Below are 21743 nucleotides of genomic sequence, written 5' to 3'. Positions count from 1 at the left end.
TTTTTACACCATTTTATTTGTTCATAGATGAAAAATGGGGGATTCTGAAGTTCTTTCAAGATGTCATTTAAAAATATAGTCCTTGGAGGGACAAGGAAAAGTACAGTTATAATGATACTAATAAAACCCACACCAAGCCTCTATATAATATTAAAGGGTATGATCTAGTTCCCTGAAAATCAGGAAGTTCTCGTTATCAAACACTACAACCTCAATCTTTAATTTACCTTTTCCTCCCTCAGGGCTTATAACATGAATGGTGTGTATTTCCAGGCTCGTGCCACCAGTAGTATCTTGATTCATCAGAACAGTTTACCAGTTGAGCTGTACTGTAGAATTTATTTTAATTTATTTAGAATATGGAGTATTCTTTTGAATAAACAGATTCTTCTTCTGTCATTCCCATGTAAATGGGATCATGTATGCCCATGTGGAGCTCCAAAACAGGTTCTTTGCTTGTTTCCAGCATCTCCTTCCCCAACTTAAATTAAACAAAGTGACCTTCCTAGCAACATCAATCTAATATTTTTATTGAATTCAATGCTGTGGTTCAACAGCATCACATGAGATTCCTGACAATCTGCCTATATCCTTTGTATTGCCAAGTTTGAAATATCGTCATCAAATTGGACAGTCTGGCTAACTGCGTGGCTTGTGGGGAAGTTTTATTTGGTTTAGGTTTTTCTTTGAGATGCTTTGGCTTAGGAAGATAAGCAAAAAAAGTGGTAATCAAAGTCCAAGGTTTCCCAATCCATCTCCTAATTTCAGCCTCAGGACTGTGGTTACTTCACTTTAAGAGCCTTGAGACTACTGACCGACATCACCAGAGCATTGTGAAGACCAGCTAATCACGGATTGTATAGTTTTGCAAGCAAAATGCTGAGTGAATGCTATTGTTAGGAGCAATAATGCATACATATAATCATCTACTTTTTACATATATAAATTCAAGTGGATTCTGGGCAAAAGTCAGTTTCCCTTCAGTGCTCCCATGATTTTTGAGCAACCATTTCCACTTGAATCTATTCCCTTTGAATTTTGGTTGAGGGGAAGAGGGGACAGGCAGGGAATTCTTTTTTTTTGTACGTTTTTACTTACAAAATGAAGTCTTTCCTGAGCCAAGATTTGTTTGCATTCAGGCTAACCCAGAGAAAATTGTGTCAGAATCAGTCCAATGGGTTCTGTTCAGACCTTTGAAAATAAAAACACTAGGGGGCATTGTTTGAAAATAAACCCGGGCACATGTGTGCATGTAAAGCAATGTGCGCACCCACATGCACACACGATTTAAAGCCTGAAGCAAGATAATTCTTTTCTAAACAAGTCCTAAGTGAAAACATTGCGCACAAAATGAAATATCAGCATAAAATGTATGCCGGAGACGCATTGCTTTACAGACCAGCTCCTGGCTTGGAACTGAAGGCCAATATCCTTCATTTATTTAGCTAGCTTTATAGTGTGTTGGTTTTGGATTTGAAACTATTAGAATAAATGCAGATGGAAAGTGTTTTTACAGTAGGGAAGTAATTAAATTGGGTGTGGGAACTTTGTCAGGAGAATTCTTGGAGTGACATGTGTGTATCAGCAAATTCTTTGTCTTGCTTGGCTTTCATTCCCTTTTGGAAGGAAACACTCAGACTACAGATGTGACTGGTAAATTTGGGTAAAGGGGAATTCACTAACCTATGCAGTATAAGCAGGGGAGAGAATATCCGTTCCAAAAAATCTCCTCTGGTGTATGCACTGAAAATCAGAAACTAGTGGCAATGTTCTTTCGGGTTTTTTCTCCAGAATGATATTCAACATTTACAGACGCACTGTAGTTTGTTTCAGAACTGTCATTCTTCAAAAACTTCTCTATTTTGAGTGCCATTTCCCATCTTGTGCCCAGTGTCCAGAAAGCATTAGTACTGTCATTTACTCTGTGGTCTACTAAGAGTGATGTTAACATCGCTCCAGTAAAGTGGGGTACTTAAGAAAATGGAAATTACTACATTTCTCTTGTGTCCTCTTTATACCTACCCTAAAATTAAGTTTACTGCCTGACAGACCATCTTAAATCTTTAATTACCAAGAGTCAGTCATCTACTATTTTCTCTATTGTGCTGAAGCAGAAGCTCATTTATAACATATTACATGATTGTTTGAGCTCATTTGAATGATGACTGAAAAATGGAAACTTTTGGGGCCAGCCTGTGACTGTCAGGTCCTGAATGGAATGCAATCATTCCATCCCAAAGAGTCTGGGAATTTCACAGTCCTTATCATGCCCTTTCTTCAAATTCTTTTCTTTTATTAAAAAGGTCAAAAATCCCTCTGGTCATATTTTGGTTCAGTGACATGACATTTTGTACCAGTATGCAAATGCCAAAGCACACTTAAAGTACTATATTTTAGTTAATCTTTTTAACAACTTTTGGTGATTATTCTGGCACAGTTTATCCAGGCTTTCTGATGCTGCATCTCCTAATTCCAGATTTCACTGATCATTAGAACTTTCCAAGGAGGTGAGGAGGGTTAGGAAGAAGAGGGGGAATGTATCAGTCATTGTTGCTACCTATTTCGCAGCTGTCATAAAGATTTGGGGATGAGATGTTTGGAATGATTAGATGTGTTTTCAGTCACTTTCATTTATCTCTGCTTCCCTACCCCCTTTCATGGACACAGTAAAAAATCAGGCAATCAATGGTATTTATTGAGCGATTGCTGTATGCAAAGCACCAGTCTATGCCTTTGGGAGAGTACAGTACAACAAAGTTTCTTTTTTATGTCATTTTGTAGTTCATTCATTCAGTCATATTTATTGAGTGCTTACTGTGTGCAGAGCACTATACTCAGCGCTTGGAAAATACAATTCAGCAACAAATGGAGACAATCCCTACTACCCAACAGTGGGCTCACAGACAAGAAGGGGGGAAACAGACATCAAAACAAGTGAACAGGCATCAGTAGCATCAATATAAATAAATAGAATTATAGATATATACATGTCATTAATCAAATAAATAGAATAATAAATATGTACATATATTCACAAGTGCTCTGGGATGGGGAGGGGAATAGAGCAGAGGGAGTGAATCAGGGCAATGGCAGGGAGGAGGAGCAGAGGAAAAAGGGGCTCAGTCTGGGAAGGCCTCCTGGAGGAGGTAAGCTTTCAGTAGAGGTTTGAAGGGCTTTTAGTGCTTACTATGTGTCAAACACTGTTGGTAGACACATTCCCTGCCCACAGGGAACTCATGGGCTAGAGGGGGAGACAGTTATTAACATAAATAGGTAAAAAAAAAAAATGAGCAGTTCCCAATTTACCAATTTTCATTGAATCTAAGGGTGTAACGGTGACTCTCAGAGAAGTGATAGCAGAGCCAGAATTCAACATAGAGCCCCACCCTTTCTGTCTAACTAGTCAACTGTTAGGAAACAGAAGATCAAATGAGTAAGCTGAACTCACTCCCACCACATACCCCAATGATTGTACCAGGCAGCAGCAGTTAATTTCATTTTACCTATTAATATTAAAGCCAGGCTTGGGAAATTTAAATGGCCAACTCCCTTATTAGACTATAAGAGTTATATAAATCAGTGAACATCCTTGGGTATAAGGGTGTTAATGTTTCAAGACCTTCTACTTTGTATAGAGTTTCTCTACGTAAAGGAAAGGTAATTTTCCAACTACAGGGTCTCTGTAAGGATATGAGGTTTTAGTCCTTTGGCTTTGTAGTTATTCATCAGCTGTGGTTATCTGTGTCCTTTTTGGGGGCATGGGAGGCTTGTGAGGAAGGGGTCCTTAGAATTTCTAATTTTAGAAATTAGAATTTCACTGCCCTTAAAAATTTTACAGACTTAAAGCAGAAGAAAAATTAGAGATGAAGCAGTTTGGCCATTTTGAAGTCTATTGGCAGCTCTGAAAATAAGAACAGATTAGAGGAAAGAGTCTCAAAATTTTCACTAAAGTGAGTTGTTTTGGAGTTACCTCTAGATTTTGTTTAGTCCTGTTAACTCCATACTTATAAAAAGATATGTGCCAAATTGGTAGTATATGTTTAGTCACTTTTCCAGTTAGTGTCTGGGGGCTTCAGGATTCTTCACTGAGTAACTTTTTGTTTAAAGCTATTAAGAATTTTATTTTCCCTAGGCACAAACACTGAGCTCCTTCAGATTTCAGTGGCAGGATAGCATTTGCATGTATAGAGTTAGCATCAACAAGGGAATCTCAGAATGTGAAATAGGTGCTTAGAGGTTGTGAATGTTTTTTCCAAAATAGCACTTGAATTATTTCCTTCATTAAAAATGATTTGCCTGTGAGATTTCTCATGTATCTGAGAAGTCTGCGTCTCATGGTCTAGAGTTGCTGTTTTCCATTTGATAGCTGGCCACTTTTGTCTTGCCAGCTTGCATTGCTCTCCAGGTATGAGGAAACTCATAATTTCCTCCAAGGCCAGTGATTCATTCCAGCCCATGAGTCTGCAAGTAGTGTGATGGTTCCGATCCAGAACAGAGGGACTGCACCTCCCCTCCCCTCTGGGGTTCCTGTGCCAAGTAATGGCAAGCACAGTCTCTCCTGTTATGCACTAAGCTATTGTAAAGTCTTTACAAGTGCAATATTAGACCATTTTGTCTGCTGGAAATATTCTCCCCAGCATTAATGTAGTTAACACCCACAGATAAGCTGACTTTAGGTAATGGCTTTGGACACCAAATCACTATGTGGTAGCATTCCATTCAACCCATTTTAGTCAAACTATTCTAATTGCTTGTCAAGGAGAAGTCCATGTTCATTTACCATCATATAGTAATTGGAGGGTGAATATTCAGAGACAATGAAAGGCTTCGAATTTAATACTGAACTTAATCTTCCCCCAAATCTTCTCTCCTTCTCCCTTTTGTCCCCAGCCAAAAATTTCAGCATTTACTATGGCTAACACTGAGAAAATTGCAATATTTCTCTCTCTCTCCTTTTTTAATGGTATTGGTTATTTAATCAATCAGTGGCACTATCCTAAGTGCTTACTCTGTGAAGAGCACTATCCTAAGTGCTTGGGAATGTCGAATACAACAAAATTAGCAGACAACTTCCCTGTCCATAATGAACTTACAGTACAGAAGGGGAGACAGACATTAATATAAAGAAGTGATAATATACAATTTAAAGATATAATAATAATGTTGGTATTTAAGTGCTTACTATGTGCAAAGCACTGTTCTAAGTGCTGGAGGGAATACAAGGTGATCAGGTTGTCTAATGTGGGGGTCACAGTCTTAATCCCCACTTAACAGATGAGGTAACTGAGGCACAGAGAAGTGAAGTGAAGGCTGGTGCTCTTTCCACTTGGCCATGCTGCCTCTCTTGTAACTTTTTGTGACAAACTGGCAATAAATGCTCCTCTCCCTAGATTAACCAAACCTCAGTAGATCTCTTCTCCAGTCCCTATTACCACAAGATAGCATAAGCTATCCAAGTGTTATGTTGATTATTTATTCATTCACTCATATTTTTCGAGGGCTTACCGAGTTCAGAAAACTGTTCTAAGAACTTAGGAAAGTACAATACAACAAATGAACAGTGACATTCCCTTCCAGCAACAAGCTTACAGTCAGTGACATAATGAAGTCCAAAAATGGGAAGCTTGTGGAAATAGCCTGTCTAGAGCACTGAGTTCTACTTGAACTGAGGAGACTTTCTGATGAATAGTCCCCTCTGCTCCGATTAACTCTACCTGCAACTGTATGAATGAATGAATGAATGAAAGAAACTGTAACTGCAGAATCCAGAAGATGACCAATTAGATTCATCTTTGCTCAGCAGAAGCTGTAGCAGTCTTTGTCTAATTTGTCTGCTTTTCAAACTGGTCTCCATTTTAGCTTTTCGTAATTTCACTGATATTTACTGTGTGCTTACTGTTGTGCTTAGGACTGTACAATGCATAGAGTTGGTGGACACAATCCTACCCACAAAGAGCTTACAGACTAGATGGGGAGGCAGTAATTAAAAGAAATTACAGATTGAGGGAATGGCAGAGAATAGGGATATCCATATAAGTGGTCTTGGGCAGGGTGGAATGAGGATTGAAGTGTTTAAGGGCTACAGATTCAAATACATAGGTTGTTCAGAAGTGACAGCAAATTGTGAAGTATGGGTTTAGCCAGGAAAAGCTTATTGGAGGGGTTATAATTTTAGCAGGACTTTGAAGAAGAGGAGTGTGCTGGTCTGTGGGATATAAAGCAGGGGTTATTCCAGGCCACAGGGAAGATGTGGAGAAGGGGTTGGTGGTGAGATAAACAAGATTGAGTTACAGTGAGTAGCTCATGTTGGAAGAGCAAAGTGTGCAGCCTAGGTTGTAGTAGAAAATTAATAAAGTAAGGTAGGATGGGAAGTCCTTTAAAGCCAGTGCTAAGAAGCTTCTGTTTGATTCAGAGATGGATGGTCAATGACTGGAGGCTTTTGAAGAATGGGTAGACATGGATTGAATTTTTGTAGAAAAATGATCTGAGCAGTAAATGAAATATGGGCTGAAGAGAGTGTAGTGGATAGAGCATGGGCCTGGGAGTTCGAAGGTCATGAGTTCTAATCCCCGATCTGCCACTTGTCTGCTGTGTGACCTTGGGCAAGTCACTTCACTTCTCTGGGCCCCAGTTATCTCATCTGTTAAAGGGGCTTGAGACTGTGAGCACCACATGAGTCAGGGACTGTGTCCAACTTGATTTGCTTGTATCCACTCCAGCACTTGGTGAGCACATAGTAAGCGCTTAACAAATACCATCATTATTATAATTATTATCATTATTATTAGAAGGCAGAGAAGTCAATGAGGAGGCTGATGCAGTAGTCAAGGTGGATCTGGTAAAGAGCTTGGATCAGTGTGGAAGCAGTTTGGATGGAGAGGAAGAAGCAAATTGTAGAGATACTTTGAAGGTAGACCAACAGGATTTCATGGTAAATCAAATATGCGGATTGAATGAAAAAGATGGGTCAAGGATAATATCAATGTTATGGATTTGTGAGCAGGGAGGATGGTAGTGCTGTCTACAATGATAGGAAAGCCTGGGGGCGGCCAGGTTCGTATGGAAAATGAGGAGTTCTGTCTTGGACATGTCAAGTTCATTATGGGCAGGAAATGGGTCTGCTAATTCTGTTATATTGTACTTTCCCAAAAACTTGAACAGTGTTCTGCAGACAGTAAACGTTCAATTAATATGATTGATTAAGTTTGAGGTGTCAGCAGAACTCTCCCAAGCTCTTAGTATATTTCACTGCACTTAGTAAGACTCAATAAATACCACTGATTGATTGATTTATTCATTCAATAGTATTTATTGAGTGCTTACTATGTGCAGAGCACTATACTAAGCGCTTGAAATGTTCAAGTCGGCAACAGATAGAGACAGTCCCTGCCCTTTGATGAGCTTACAGTCTAATCAGGGGAGAACAGATTAACATCCAAGTAAGGATGTCTTGAAGACAGAAGAAAATGCAAGACTTCAGAGAAGGAGGTTGAGGCAGGAGAGTTAGATAGGGAATGTTCTGTGTGGAGAGGAAGCTGTGGGAGCTCTCCAAGGGAGTGGATGTATATGGAAAATAGAAAAAAACCTAGAACTGAGCCTTGAGTTAGAAAATGGAAGGCAAAGGGGGAACTGGTGAAAGACACTGAGAAGGAGAATACAGAGAGATAAGAAAAGAACCAGCAGAGGGTAGTGGAGGATATAGTAGTCTCCTAAGTGCTTAGTTCACTACTCTGCATACAGGAAGCACTCACTCAATATGATTGATTGAGTCATACATCCATTCAATAATAATTGTTCAGCACTTACTGTGTGCAAAGCACTGTACTAATCTCTTGGGAGAATACAATATAACAATAAACAGGCACATTCCTGCCCATGAGTTTACAGTCTAGAGGGGAAGACTGACATTAATATAAATAGATAAATAAAATTATAGATATATACATATATACTGTGGGAATGGGAGGGAGGATGAATGAAGGAGCATATAAGTGATGTAGAAGGAAAGTGGGAGAAGAGGAGAGGAGGGCATATTCAGAGAAGGCTTCTTGGAGGAGATGTGCCTTCAATAAGGCTTTGAAGTGGGATAGAGTAATTTGAGTAATTATCTGTATGATATGAGGAGTGAGGGCATACCAGGCCAGAGGTAGGATGTAGGCAAGAGGTCAGTGGTGACATAGATGAGATCGAAGAAGAGTGAGAAGGTTAGCATTAGAGGAAAGAAGTGTGTGGGCTGGGTTATAGTGGGGAAGTAGCAAGGTGAGCTACGACGGGGCAAGGCAAGGTAAGGGCAAGATTGATTGAGAATTAGTATGGAAAAGAGGGCACTGGATTTGAACTGGGTAAATATGGATAGCCAAACTATATAGGGGAAGAACCATTAAAGGATGTTTGCTTTTTACTTCTGGTTTTGTTGTTGTTATTTTTAAACTAGTTGTAATCAAATTATCAGGTCCTGATAACATACATCTTAGGAAATATAAGGAATTAGTACATGCTTTACAAAATCACTAATACATTAGAGAATTCATGATGAACAGAAGTTCCTGAAGACTGGAATAAGAAAACCAATATTTCCATCTACATGAAAAGATGACAGAACAAATTACCAATTAATCAAATGGTAACCACCTGAAACAAGGTAAGATACCAAGCAGCCACCAGATTGGATCTGTGATCTGTGAAGGATTTACAATTTGCCAGAAAATTTTAATTTTATTTTAAGGCAGAATTATTGGCCAGCAAAAGCAGGGAATATGCCTACCAATTCTGTTATATTGTACTCTCCCAAGTGCTTAAACTCCCTTAAGACTGTAGGCTCATTGTGGGCAGGGAATGTGTCTATTAACTTCGTTATATTGTTATATTGTATTTTTTCAAGCTCTTAGTACTCTGCACACAGTAAGTGCTCAATAAATATGATTGATTGAAGAGGCGTTAGGTTCCATTTCTCTAAATTTTAGTAATATTTTTATTCTGCCCCATATGCTAGCCTTGTTGATCAGCTAAAAAAGTATGGCAAGGACCATATTACCTTAGGTGGATGCCTAGTTGCCTTTAGGGCTGAATCCAAAGCATAATTTTAATAGTTCTATATCAGACTAAAGATATGGAGAGCTTTTAGGATTACCAAGACAATAACTTGTCAGTTTATGTATGATGCAGCATCAGTACTATGTAGCTGCAAATGAGTCCCACACATACAAAACGTTGCAGTGTACTGTTTCCCCATCTGACTACTCACTCATTTAGAATTCCCAATGGGAAACCTCACCTTCCTCCTCCTCCATCTCATCATCATCATCATCAAAGAGATGCATCAAATGGTGTCCTTCAGGAATACTTTCTAATCTATATCTCTATTTATTTCCTGGTGAATTAATCAATGAATGCTTATCCAGTTTACAGATCATCAAGTAAGTGGGGGCATTGCCAAAGTTTCAGAAGTCAGGAAAAGTTCAAAGTCCTTAGACAAATTGGAAAGTGATCCTACATAGACAGATTAACAATTGATAGAGAAAAGAACAACTGCTCTTGAGATAAAAATAAAAGTCCACAAATACAGGGTAGGAAAGATGAACTAGTCCCACATATAGCAGAAAGAGATTATATCATGTTGTACTTATAGAGTACAGGATATGTCTCACGTACTTTGAAAGAAGCCAATGGATGGTATCCACATGGTACTAATTTAAGTAATTCATTCATTCATTCAATAGTATTTATTGAGCGCTTACTATGTGCAGAGCACTGTACTAAGCGCTTGGAATGTACAAATCAGTAACAGAGACAGTCCCTGCCCTTTGACAGGCTTACAGTCTAATCGGGGGAGACAGGCAAAAACAATAGCAATAAATAGAATCAAGGGGATGAACATCTCACTAAAACAATAGCAAATAAATAGAATCAAGGTGATGTACATCTCATTAACAAAATAATAGACTCAAGGTGATCTACATCTCATTAACAAAATAAATAGGGTAATGAAATTATATACAGTTGAGCGGAGGAATACAGTGCGGAGGGGGAGAGGAGGAGAAGCAGAGGGAAAGGGGGGAAAAGAGGGCTTAGCTGAGGGGAGGTGAAGGGGGGGTAGAGGGAGCAGAGGGAAAAAGGGGAGCTCAGTCTGGGAAGACCTCTTGGAGGAGGTGAGCTTTAAGTAGGGTTTTGAAGAGGGGAAGAGAATTAGTTTGGCGGAGGTGAGGAGGGAGGGCATTCCAGGACCGTGGGAGGATGTGGCCCAGGGGTCGACAGTGGGATAGGCGAGAACGGGGCTCGGTGAGGAGGTGGGTGGCAGAGAAGGGGAGCGTGCGGGTGAACAGTAAAGGTAGGAGGGGGCAAGGTGATGGAGAGCCTTGAAGCCTAGAGTGAAAAGTTTTTGTTTCGTGTGGAGGTCGATAGGCAACCACTGGAGGTTTTTAAGAAGGGGAGTGACATGCCCAGAAGGTTTCTGCAGGAAGATGAGCCAGGCAGCGGAGTGAAGAATAGACTGGAGAGGGGAGAGACAGGAGGAAGGGAGATCAGATAATAATAATAATAATGTTGGTATTTGTTAAGCGCTTACTATGTGCAGCACACTGTTCTAAGCGCTGGGGTAGACACAGGGAAATCAGGTTGTCCCACATGGGGCTCACAGTCTTCATCCCCATTTTACAGATGAGGGAACTGAGGCACAGAGAAATTAAGTGACTTGCCCACAGTCACACAGCTGACAAGTGGCAGAGCTGGGATTCGAACTCATGACCTCTGACTCCAAAGCCCCTGCTCTTTCCACTGAGCCACGCTGCTTCTCAGAGAGAAGGCTGACACAATAATCCAGCCGGGATATTACGAGATCCCGTAACAGTAAGATAGCCATTTGGGTGGAGAGGAAAGGGCAGATCTTGGCGATATTATAAAGGTGAGACTGGCAGGTCTTGGTGACGGATTGGATGTGTGGGGTGTGAATGAGAGAGCCCAGTCAAAGATGACACTGAGGTTGCGGGCCTGAGAGACGGGAAGGATGGTCGTACCATCCACAGTGATAGGGAAGTCAGGAAGAGGACAGGGCTTGGGAAGGAAGATGAGGAGCTCAATTTTGGACATGTTGAGTTTTAGTTGGCAGGCAGACATCCAGGTAGAGATGTCTTGGAGGCAGGAGGAGATATGAGCCTGAAGGGAGGGGGAGAGGTCGGGCAGAGATATAGATCTGTGTGTCGTCTGCATAGAAAAGATAGTTGAAGCCATGAGAGCAAATGAGTTCACCAAGTGAGTGTAGATGGAGAACAGAAGAGGGCCAAGAACTGACCCTTGAGGAACCCCAACAGTTAGAGGATGGGAGGGGGAGAAGGAGCCTGCGAAGGAGACCGAGAATGAACGGCCAGAGAGATGAGGAAAACCAGGAGAGGATGGAGTCCGTGAAGCCAAGGTGAGATAAAGTGTGGAGGAGAAGGGGATGGTCAACAGTGTCAAAGGCAGCTGAGATGTCAAGGAGGATTAGGATAGAGTAATCAGTTGTGGTATTGGTTAAGCACTTATTTTGTGCCAAGCAATGAACTAAGCACTGAGGTAGATACAAGATAATCAGATCAGGTACATCCCTGTCCCACATGGGGCTCACAGTTTAAGTAGGAAGGAGAACAGGTATTGAATTCCCGTTTTATAGGTAGAGAAACCGAGGCACAGAGAGGTTAAGCGACTTTCCCAAGGTCACACATCTGGCAAATGGCAGAGGTGGGATTAGAACACAGGCTCTCTGACTCCCAGGCCCATGCTACATTACCGAGCCACACTGGTTTTCAATATCTACCACCTGATTCTAAGTGTCTTAGGTGAATCTATGGCATATACTAGTTTACAATATTCCCTTATTAAGGATTTTAAATATGTTTTTAATCAATCAAAATCAGCATTTGCTAAATACTGTTTTAAAGGGAAGATGCTGAATCCCAATCCCTTTCATCACATTTTTTATTAAACCCATATAGACATCCATTCATGAAAATATATGTATACTAGCAGTAATAATAATAATAGTTGTGATACTTGTTAAGTTCTGTATTAAGCACTGTAATCTAGTCACTGTATTAAGCATTGGAGTAGATACAAGATAACTGGATTGGACACAGTCCCTGTCCTACATGGGGCTTACGGCCTTAATCCCCATTTTACAGATGAGGTAACTGAGGCACAGAGAAGTTTAGTGACTTGCCCAAGGTCACACAGCAGACAAGTGTCAGATCAGAATTAGAACCCAGATCCTTCTGACTCCCAGGCCTATGTTCTATCCACTAGGCATCATTGTTTGTGTAAACAAAATGCAATGTATTTAGGCCAATAATTCATTTTAATGAGATGTGTGCATTAGAATAAATAAGTACAACCTTTTGATGCACTAATGATACTTTTAGTTTGTAAACTCCATGGGGGCAATGATGTTATCTTTTATGTTGTATTTTTCTGAGCACTCAGTAAGTACAGTGGTCTACATACAGTAGGTGCTCAATAATTACTATAAATCGATTAATTTGATCTTAGAAGTTCAGTATACTGAAACTCTGTGAAGTAAAAACATTCTTCTGGAAAATATACATATACACGCACATAAAATTTCAACATTCACTTTCAGAAAAGTTCATGTGTCATCCACAATCCCTCTTGCTTTGCAGCTGAAGTACCCAATATGTACAACCACAGCACCACAATTCTGAATGATTGCTTTTTACATCTATATTCTTATGATTTTATTTTCTTAAGCCATTCCTCTGTGGGTCCTCTTTGGTATTTGCAAATTTCAGACATTTAAAAGTAAATCATTCAGATGCAAATCCAGCATCATGAAGACTATTTTTATAAGGGACAACTGCACTATCTTCAACTCTGGAAATTGATGCAGCTATCATCTCCTTTTCCCAAAATTCCACCTTCCACATAACGGAATGAGTGTCCCGACAAGAATCTCTTGGAAAAGATATAGATTAATCTCAATAAATCTTCCTCTCATAATATTACTTAGTTAATACTCTGTTCTCCTTGCAGTCTCTAGTTCCTCAGAGTCACAGCGCAAAGTTCTCATTTACTTATTTTTCTCCTAAGTCCCATTGCAAATTATGGGTCTTTCTTCAATAGAGCTTTCTTTTTATCTCTGCCCATAATTGAGCATTTCTTATTAAAGTTAGGAAAACCTTGTACCTGGGTTGGTATCTAGTTGGCCGCAAAGATCAAATGTATTTCCCAGTCTTGGGAAAGTACCAGTTTGTGAGACCTGTGAGTTTGGTACAGTCTGTGATAAGGGCTGTGGCAACTCATCTTACTCCTTCAGAGCTCAGTATTGTATTGAACTAAATGTTTATGCATCAAACCATGTATTTTTCTATCTCTGATATTTCCACTTTTTGCTAAATGATCAAATATGACTTTCTAACATTTCACTGCCTTGTGATTTAATTTGCCCTCCCTTTTTCCTTAATTGATCTATCAATGGTATTTATTGACACTCTACTAATGCTTGGAAGAGTAAAATGTAACAGAGGTAGATTTCTCTCTGTGCTGCTGTTTAGAGTGGAAATTTTGAGAATGAGAACCTGTGGAGTTAAAGAATACACATCATGGCCCTCCCTGTTGGGGAGCATGGGAGAGAGGTAGGTCACAACAGATGGAACAGATTGATTTTGCCAGTTCCAGTATTTGGTAGAGCAATGGGTGTGACTTTAAGGAGTTGGCAGAGGGTGGTGCTTTCTGCTATGCTAGTCAGAGATATTGGGGGAAATGGGTGGGGCCAAAGCTTCGATACACTTCCTTCTTTTGACACCATTTTGGGATGCTTGGAGCTATCCTGAGAAGCAGCATGGAGTAGGGGAAAGAGCATGGGCTTAGAAATCAGAGGACCTAAATTCTAATCCCCACTGTGCCACTTACCTGCTGTGCGACCTTGGACAAGTCACTTGACTTCTCTGTGCCTCCCCTCATCTTTCATTCATTGTCATATTTATGGAGTGCTTACTGTGTGCAAAACATCTGGGAAATGGACATACAGTACTCATTCTACCTCCTATTTAGACTCTAGGCCCCATGTGGGACCTGATTATCTTATATTTTTCCCAGCACTTAGTTTAGTTCTTGTCACCTAGTGAGCACTTAACAAATACCGTTATTACTATTATTATAATCCTCAGATTCCAGTAGCAATCAGTCAATCAACTAATTGTATTTATTGAGAGTTCACTTTGTGCTAATAACTGTACTAAGAGCTGGGGAAAATACAAGATTACCAGATCAGACAAAGTCCCTGTCCCACATGGAGTTTACACTCTACGGGGAAGTAGAACAGGTAGCGAACCCTAATTTTACTGGCTTAGTGGTAAGAGCCTGGGCTTTGGAGTCAGAGGTCATGGGTTAAAATCCTGTATCTACCACTTGTCAGCTGTGTGACTGTGGGCAAGTCACTTAACTTCTCGGTGCCTCATGTGGGACAACCTGATTACTCTGTATCTACCCCAGTGCTTAGAACAGTGCTCTGCTTATAATAAGTGCTTAACAAATACCAACATTATTAAAAGAAGAAACTGAGACACAGATAATTTAAGTGACTTACCCAAGGTCATATAACAGGCAAGTGGAGGACCTGGAATTAGAACTAAGGTCCTTTAACTATCAGGTCCATGCTCTTTCCACTAAGCCACACTACTTCTTATTGTGTTATAGACAGTATAACAGTATTGTGTTATAGACAGTGATATAGACAGTATCTATCTGTTAGAAGATAGAATGAGAAAACATAATCTTAACATGGGATCAATGCTCTTCCACTAAGCCATGCTTTTCATTGATTGTGGTCTCCTCTTGCTTGAGGGAACTGAGGGCACTTAGAGGAAATTACTTAGGCTCCTGAGGCAGTAATGTAGGCTCCTGACCTCTCAGCCCAAGGAAAAGCTGCATGGAATGCCAAAGGAGTCATCGGAGGTGGGCAGGGTCCAAACTTCAGAGAAAACATGAAATGCCTGGAAAACGTGCTAATATTTGCATAACCTGATCAACTAATAGGATACTGGATTGGGAGTCAAGAGTCTCATCCAAGTTCTACTTCCAACTTCATGAGGGCAAAAACTTTAGGGCATGGGTGATTCTTCTATTGCACTTTTTGCAGGAGCACCCAATAGGTGCTCAATAAATGCCATTGATTGACTATATCAGAAATGAGGTTTTTTACCATTATATCCCTCTAATTTTCATCCGAGGGAAGTAATGAGAATAAATATAATAGGTACTCTATGGGGGAAGACTCATTGTCATAGTGTCTAGGGAGCTCGCTATCATTACATTAAGGAATCCTGGTATTTTCTTTGTGAGGCTCAAGATGACAATGGTGCTGAATCTCCTCCACTTCATGGGTGAGAGCGAGTAGAGATTAAGATGGAAAAAAGGCGAGAATGGTCAAATAATAATGATGGTATTTGTTAAGTGCTTACTATGTGCCAAGCACTGTTCTAAGAGCTGGGGTAGATACAAGGTAATCAGGCTGTCCCAAGTGGGTCTCACAGTCTTAATCCCCATTTTACAGATGAGGTAACTGAGGCACAAAGACGTAAAGTGATTTGCCCAAAGTCACACAGCTGACAAGTGGCGGATCCGGGATTAAAACCCACAACTTCTGACTCTCAAGCCCATGCTCTTCTCACTAAGCCACGCTGCTTCTCAGTCCCACAGCATTTAGGTGCATATCCTTATACTCTCCCATTCCTCTATCAGTGATTTATTTTAGCATCTGTCTCCACTTCTAGACTGTAAGATCCTTGTGGGCAGGGAACATGTCTACCAACTCTACTGTAGTATTCTCTCCCAAGTGCTTATTCCAGTGGTCGGCCCACAGTAATTGTTCAAAAAATGTCATTGATTGATTGATTCCCCCGTTACAGATGGAGGCACCTTGCAGGACATGTGCAAGCCTCTGCGACACAAAGTCTCAAAGGTGTTTGACTGTGGTGTGTTGGGAGAAAGACCCAGGAATCATGTGGACCTCAGGTTCTGTGGGACATGATTCTAACTCCTCTTGACCGTACTCAGGAAAATAGTACTTGTAGGGCAGACCCCATCAATACCTACAATGTGAAACAGCTTAATTCCTGGGGGCTGCCAGTCTTTTTCCTCTGTCTCCCAAGATGAAGATGGGGTAGATTCATTCATTCATTCTATTGTATTTCTAGAGTGCTAAATGTGTGCAACACACTGTACTAAGCGCTTGAGAGGGTACATTATAACGATAGACACATTCCCTGCGCACAGCAAACTTCATGAAAGATGAAAGAGGCTCACTGCTCCCAAGGAATCTGCACTTCCTTGCTAGGACTGGAGAATCAAAGTGACTATAAAGGAATATTTTTCTCTTCCATAAATAAGCAGAAATAAAAGTTCCTGGAAGGGATAACAGCTAGCCACAGGCTCTTCAAACTTGGCCTTGTACCCAGCTCGGCTACACCCTTTTATAAAGAGCTCCACTCCTCCCTCCACTCCACTCCACTCCTCCCTCCTCCACTCCCATCTTTTAGGAGCCTGAGCAGGTGCATTCCAGAATGAAATAAAATGTGGATATTATTTTCTATTTTTCTTGGGGAAGAAGTGGTTCCCTTCTGTACAAAGTGTCTAGTGTGCTGACTGTGCTTTGGCTTCCTCTCCAGTGGGCCTAGTCAAAGACCTCCTCTCTCCAATCTACTCGACTACTTATTCTGAGATTCCTTTTCCTAAGCACCATCATACCTAGGTAATTTATTCACTTTTAGTCATGACCAAACTGGCCCCTCAAGGATTGCCCCTTCTCAAGACTCCATCTCTGGGAAGGGCCAAGGATCTCTCCTCATTTCCAGAAGTTTATGGGAACATGGAAAAAGCCTGTGGAGGAAAGATCTGGGGAAGGCCCACAGCTTCCATTTCCCAGCCCTGTAGAGTAAGCCTGGGTTATTTTACAGAAGGAATTTAAAAAGCACTTTTCTTCCATTTATATTTGGAAACCTGGTTCTCAGAACTCCTATCACACACATCGGCTCATATTCATTTTATCATATTTATTGAGTGCTTATTCTGTGCAGAGCACTGAACTAAGCACTTGGAAAGTACAATTCATTCCTATTAGTAAAGACCTTTGCACACACTGGCTCCTACCTACTAGTGATGACATTCTTATAGAAAGATGTCAAATCAGTCTCCATCTATTATGTTATTCAACTCCTAACACCTCCTTCTAAGATCCTTTCTAAACTGGTCCACCTGAGATGTCTTAAGGGGAATGAATGAACTGTGAGTCTGAGATCCCAAAATCCAAATGGTAAATTCTCATAGCTATTTTCCTTTTAAAAGATCCTATTTTTTTTTCTGTGTCAATTGAGGCTTTCCTGATGTTCTCATTCCACTTCCAAGAAACATTTTGGGTGTGGTCTTGACAGGAAAATACAGTTCCATAGAGTTTCACTTAGTAAAGTTTTTCACCCCTTATTTGGAAGAATTTTGAGGAGATTATATTGATTAAATGGCTAGAAGCCTATGATTTTCATCTCAGCCTCTCCCTATAGCTGCAGTGGAGACATTAGTTCTATTGAACCTCATATGCTTATTCAAATCAAAAATGATATCCACATTTAAAGCTCCCAGGATGTATTTATTTATTCACCTTTGCAAACAGCCATTCACCAGGATTATTATGACCAAGTGAACAGTAAAAGCTGTAGATGCAGGCTGATGATATTGTCTGGGTAAAAAAATGTTGGTTAATCTCCTGCTTAGTCTTAATTAGAAGAGTAGACTTAAGTATTATGAGGGTTATTTTCTGAATTTCCAAAGATTAGGATGCACCTATGCATATGGAATCCAAGCAAGTTTTAACCTGTAATGGTCTGTCCACTGAGGACATATCAGTTTCCATGGCTCTCCCCAAGTGAAAGCGTTTCCAAATGGATTTCAGTGTCTACTTATGTAGATTGTCTGGTTTATTCAGCTGTTAAGGTTTTCTTTTTTTGTCATATTTCATGTTGCTCTGAGCCAGTTGGCTTTTCTGTTTATATTGTCACTATTAAGAGCAAGAGCTACTTAGTCTGACATGTGTTTTTTATTCCCAAGCCCTCCTATAATGTTACTCCTTTTTTCATAAGCGCGATGGAAGCTTTGTTTGGGGAATTGGGGAAGAGACTGAGCTGGAACAGTTCAGAATCCCGCCAAAAGTTTGTTCATTTTAATTATGTGGACTGGACTATGGACTGAGAGTGCAATTCTCACAGGGGTATCCTGATACGTTCTTTTTGTGCCAGAAAGCTAATTTGCAGGTAAAGTTTCTGTTCACTGAGATCGTAACCCTACTGAACCCTACAGTGGAAAATGAGAGCGAGGGAGGGAGGGAAGGGGAGAGAGAAAGAAAGAGCACACACAAATCAACAATAAATGGTTGTATCTGATATCCCTAGAAAGTGGCACAACTGGACTCAGTTTAGCATGTAGCATTTTGGAGAGGTTTGGTAATTAAAATAGACACTTACAAACAATTTATTCTTTAGTTGAAATAGTGTCTTCCAAAATTAAAATTCTCCCTTTCCTTTTTCTCCTTTCCCCAACCCCCCAATCCTTCTTCTTTTGAAAGAGTCTGAGGTGCCTGGAGAAATATGAATCTATTGAAAGTTATTTTGTATCCAATTTGGTATTCTTGGAGGTTTGAGAGAATTTCAGGAGAGTGGTTGTTTCTATTTGTACCCTTGTACCTACACACAGTAATGCAATTAATATATGTTAGCCAATATATTTCTAGTTCAAATGTCTTCACTTAGATTTGATGACCCAATAAGTTGATGCAAAAAAAAAGTTGAAGTAGCAGGAGAGAGAGTTTTATTAAGCTGATGCTTTTATGCCTTTTTAACCCAAAAGGATATCTGCAGAAAGAAACAAATTTTATTCCATTCATTTCACAGTACACTACAAATTTTCACTTTATATTCTGCTGGCTAGTGGGGAAACTTGGTAAAAGAAGCTAGCTAAACAGTTCATAAAGGTTAATGCAAAGTGATGAAGTTCCTTATGTTGGAAATCTGACTAAACAATGTAAACAGATTTTCCAGTTTTTTGAGCTTTTATTACACTCACCCAAAGTTCAAATCTAAGAAGTCTTCTGAATAAAGCCCATTCTATGATGCAGAGTTCCTATAGAAGAGATAATGTGATTTCCTTTTTAGTCTTTTAAGAAATATCTCATTCTCACCTATAAAAATGGATATTAAAAATACCTCTTCTCCCTCCCCATGGGGACTGTCAGCTCCATGTGGAACAGGTATTGAGTATGATCTCCAAATATTGTATCTACCTCAGCAGGTAGGACAGTACTTGGCATATAGAAAGTGCATAATGAGTGCCACAATTATCATTATTATCCAAGGAAATCATCCACTGCATAGACAATTAGAGAATTCACATATAGACTATTAAATAAAGGATTCACATATATGAATCAAGTCCTTCACTGTATTTTATAGGGGATAGCAATCCTTTTTTCCTAGCAAGAACTACAAAGTAATTCAAAGAGTAACAAAACCTAAGATTGGCATTGTTCCCTGTAATCCTCATGACCAAATGACCAAATGTAATCGTCAACATCAGTGGTATTTATTAAGTGCTTATCGTTTGCAGAGAACTGTACTAAGTGCTTGGGAGGGTACAACACAACAGAGTTGGTAGGAGATTCCCTGCTGACATTGAGATTATAGTCTAGAGGGGGAGACAGACATTGCTACAAATAAATTTATTATGTATAATCCAGGTTTGAGTTCCAAATACACAATGCATATGTTTTAATGTCTCTCAACTGTCCTCAGTTAGAGACTCAGTAATTTTTCAAATAAACAAAAAACAGTACTTTCAAATCAAAAGTCCAAAACTGAAGGAGGCACTTTATTTAAAACTCATATTATGGAGGTTGGCAAGGTGAGAGAGAGTAGATATTATGTATAACAGAGCCATAAAATTTTTTTTAAAAGTTTTGAAGGTGAATGCAGTATTTCTTAATTAAGACCATCAAATCCAAAATTGATGCTGTGTAATTGAAGTAGAGTTGTACCTCCAGATTCATTCATTCATTCAATAGTATTTATTGAGCGCTTACTATGTGCAGAGCGCTGTACTAAGCGCTTGGAATGAACAAGTCGGCAACAGATAGAGACAGTCCCTGCCGTTTGACGGGCTTACAGTCTAATCGGGGGAGACGGACAGACAAGAACGATGGAAATAGAGTCAAAGGGAAGAACATCTCGTAAAAACAATGGCAACTAAATAGAATCAAGGCAATATACAATTCATTAACAAAATAAATAGGGTAATGGAAATATATACAGTTGAGCGGACGAGTACAGTGCTGTGGGGATGGGAAGGGAGAGGTGGAGGAGCAGAGGGAAAGGGGGAAAAGAGGGTTTAGCTGCGTAGAGGTAAAAGGGGGTGGCAAAGGGAGTAGAGGGAGAAGAGGAGCTCAGTCTGGGAAGGCCTCTTGGAGGAAGTGAGTTTTAAGTAGGGTTTTGAAGAGGGGAAGAGAATCAGTTTGGCGGAGGTGAGGAGGGAGGGCGTTCCAGGACCGCGGGAGGACGTGGCCCAGGGGTCGACGGTGGGATAGGCGAGACCGAGGGACGGTGAGGAGGTGGGCGGCGGAGGAGCGGAGCGTGCGGGGTGGGTGGTAGAAAAAGAGAAGGGAGGAGAGGTAGGAAGGGGCAAGGTGATGTAGAGCCTTGAAGATAGATAGATTACATGCCTAAGCACTATAAATATGGAGCTTTTCCAGGCAGAATTAGCTACCTCATAGAGAAAGCTTGCGCAGCAAGGAAAAGGTGAAAGTAAAAAAATACAAAGATGCAGTTGCCTAGTGGAGAAAGGAAAACACAATTGCTTCCAGAAATGTTTGGATAAATTAATGAATGAGAGCTCCATTATGAATTGTTAGAGGGAAACATTAGGAGTATTCAATGATAATTATGAGCATGGATGTCATTGGAGAGAAGCTATCATCATTTCTCCTGATATCCTTTGCTACCTTGAAGCAAGACTGAATCCTGTGGTTTTGGAACCTTGATTTGATCCAGTATGACTGTGTCAAAATCTTTACTCCTTGAATTTACATTTTCTTTTCCAGAATTATCTTGAAAGAAATTTAATTTAGTTATGTTTCTACAAGGTGAAAGTGGTGTGTTGACAGTTGAGTGTCTAAAGTTCCCAGGTTATTATCAAAGTGTACATTGCAGGCTGCAGTTGATCTAGCAGACATCCCAATGTAATGCTGCCAAAAGGTGTCCTTTCATTTTCTGTTCTTTTAAGACTTCTCTCATCATGGTCTTTCTTTGTGGGCCATGTTAAGTAAATACTTTGAGCACTTACCTACCACATAAAATAGATATGAACCACCCATGTGTTTCTAAAAAGTCACAAAATACGTACCTTGAATTGCAGAGCAACATCTTTGAACAAACCCCTACCCAGTTGTTGTCTGTTCTCTAATCTTTTCTCACCACATTCCTGGGCAGTTGGCAGTACCCAGTTCTGTGTGATGGTGACTTGAGTAGGTCCCACCATCCTGCCTTAACAGCACACTCTGATTCCCCCCTTACTACAGGTTGTTCTCTCTAAGGAATGTTGGTGAATTTGTATGCCACTGGCTGCTTTCCCTTTACTTTGCTTCGGAGACCTCAGTTTCCCAAATTCCTTAGTTATTCTTATTCCTATTACTAGTTCAAGATATACCTCTTTAAGAGTCAAAT

The 21743-nt window shown here is 40.2% G+C and overlaps 1 protein-coding gene across 6 annotated transcripts in view; it reads left to right on the top strand.

The window, feature by feature from the left end:
• EYA4 (EYA transcriptional coactivator and phosphatase 4) overlaps positions 1-21743 on the top strand; it is a 232144-nt gene that overhangs the window by 105451 nt on the left and 104950 nt on the right. The window lies entirely within an intron of this gene.

This window comes from Ornithorhynchus anatinus, chromosome 2 (assembly GCF_004115215.2).
Source record: "Ornithorhynchus anatinus isolate Pmale09 chromosome 2, mOrnAna1.pri.v4, whole genome shotgun sequence".
Classification (NCBI taxonomy): Eukaryota; Metazoa; Chordata; class Mammalia; order Monotremata; family Ornithorhynchidae; genus Ornithorhynchus; species Ornithorhynchus anatinus.
This window is presented reverse-complemented; position numbering and strand designations above follow the sequence as displayed.